The following is a 2644-nucleotide window of genomic DNA, read 5'->3' as shown; positions in this document are numbered from 1 at the left end:
ATGTGGTTCTGTTGCACTGGGGTCTGTAATTGTTAAAATATGTTTTTTAAAGATTTTATTTATTTTTTTGTCAGAGAGAGCACAAGCAGGGGGAAGAGCAGAGAGAGATACAGGATCATCGCTGACCAGGGAACCTGATGCAGGACTCAGTTCAAGGACCTTGGGATCATGACATGAGCCAAAGGCAGATGCTTAGCTGACTGGGCCATCCAGGCACCCCCTTCACTATTAAAATATTAAGGAATGATTAAGCAATAGGAAGAGGCAGTGAAGATGGGAGAAATACTTCCTATTTTTCAGTAGAATTGTGGGGCACCTAGCTGGCTCATTTTGCAGAGCATGTGACTGTTTATCTTGGGAGTTCAAACACAATCTTGGGGGTACAGCCTACAATAACAAATAATAAAAACTAAAAACTACTCTCTTTCAAATCTTGAAAAGGTGGGTGAATGCCTGGCTGGGTCAGTTGGTTAAGGTTTGAATCTTGATTTCAGCTCAGGTCATGATCTTGTGGTTCTGGGATTGAGCCCTTTATCAGGGTCAATCCTGATCAAGCCCTGTATCAAACTCAATGCATTCTAATGCTTAAGACTCCCTCTCCCTCTATCGTCACCTGCTCTACATGGGCTCACTCTCTCTCTCTCATAAATAAATCTTCAAAACAGTAAAGAAAGAAAGAAGTACCTGGGTGGCTCAGTTGTTAAGCATCTGGTTTTCGGCTCAGGTCATGATCTCAGGGCTCTGGGATCGAGACCTGCATCAGGCTCTCTGCTCGGTGGGAAGCCTGCTTCTTCCTTACTTTCCCATCCCTTGCTTGCACACTTTTTCTCTCTCTGAAATAAATAAAATCTTTGGGAAAAAAAGATTTAAGAGATCTTAAAATCAAATAATGATACCTCACTGAATTGAAAAAATCTAAAAACAGAATATTCTGTTCAATAGAGAGATTGTTTTGGGTTTGGTAAACTTTGGCCTACCTACCATTCATTCATCTGGTTAAATGTGGAATCTATTTAACACATGTAATCTTGGTACTAAGCCAATCTGAAACTTAGAACCTGTTTTCTCATGGTTTTTAAGCCTCTCCTCTTTCCTCATTCCCTCATCTCCTTTTTTACATAAAACATACTTTATTTTTCTTCTACCTTTTTCCCTTTTTTTTTTTTGCTTAGCATTTTTTATTTTCTGGCACCACAAGATGTTGCTGTTTGATCTATTTTCCTTGCCCAACCTCACTCCCCTATACCAATCAGCCATTTCTATTTATTACGTTTTATTATGTTTTCACTTTTAATATACCTACTATATACATTGGGGTTTATTTTTGTTGTTTTTGTTTTTAAGATTTTATTTCTTTATTTGATAGAGATCACAAGTAGTCAGAAAGACAGGCAGAGAGAGAGGAGGAAGCAGGCTCCCTGCTGAGCAGAGAGCCCGATGCGGGGCTCGATCCCAGGACCCTGAGATCATGACCTGAGCTGAAAGAAGAGACTTTAAACCAATGAGCCACCCAGGTGCCCTTATATACATTGTTAATTGTAAAATTGTTAGATGCAAAATCCAGCACTTACTTGTCTATTTATAGTTATGTTTGTCTTGAACTTTAAGTGTCCAAAAGGTTTTCCAATTTACTGAAATACTGTTTTCCCCATCTCTCTAATCATGTTATTTATATTACATTTGTTATTGTTTATATTCTATTTTGGGTTCCAAAAATTATGGTGAATCTGAACTATGTTTTTGGGAAGGCATATATGTGAAACATGTATACTTCTAAGAATCATTACTAGACAAGTGACATTGTTCTTTTATCATCCCTACTACTCAATTTTTGTCTTTCTCCTTTCTCAGCTAATCCCTGAAGTTAACTGATCCCATTAGATTTTGGTTTATTCTTCCTATATTTCCACAGATGAACAGATGCATCTGTATTTTCTTTTACGCCCTTTTTACATGTAACATATAACCTGACTTCTTCATTTAGCAGTATCTACTTCTTCATTTAGCAATATCTTAACTTTTTTTTTTAACTGCACAGTACATTCTGTGCAAGTGCCATATTTATTTAAGAACTCTATTGTAGGGGCATCTGGTGGCTCAGTCAGTTAAATGTATGCTTTCAGCTCAGCTCATAATCCCAGAGTCCTGGGATCAAGTCCTGAATGGGTCCCTACTCAGCTGGGAGCCTACTTCTTGCTCTACCTCTGCCTGCCACATCCCCTGCTTGTGTGCTGTCTCTCTCTCTGTCAAATAAATAAAGAAATCTTTAAAAAAAAAAGTGTACTGTACATGAACATTTAAGGACTATTCAGCATTTTACAGATATATAAATAATAGTGTGTTGTGTATAAACTTGCTATCACATATTAATTGTTGGAGGTTTTTGTTCTGCATAAAATTTTAACAGTGGACTTGCTACTAAATTCATGTATTATTGCCAACTTTTTCTCCAGAAATATTTCGCCAATTTGTATATCCACCATCAGAGCAAGACAGTTCCCATTTGCCTATAGGCTATCATACTTCTTAATATTTTATTTATTTTTTTTAATTTTTTATTTTTTATAAACATATATTTTTATCCCCAGGGGTACAGGTCTGTGAATCACCAGGTTTACACACTTCACAGCACTCACCAAAGCAC

This window comes from Mustela nigripes, unplaced genomic scaffold (assembly GCF_022355385.1).
Source record: "Mustela nigripes isolate SB6536 unplaced genomic scaffold, MUSNIG.SB6536 HiC_scaffold_20, whole genome shotgun sequence".
In the NCBI taxonomy this organism is placed as follows: Eukaryota; Metazoa; Chordata; class Mammalia; order Carnivora; family Mustelidae; genus Mustela; species Mustela nigripes.
Note: the sequence above shows the minus strand (reverse complement) of the source record.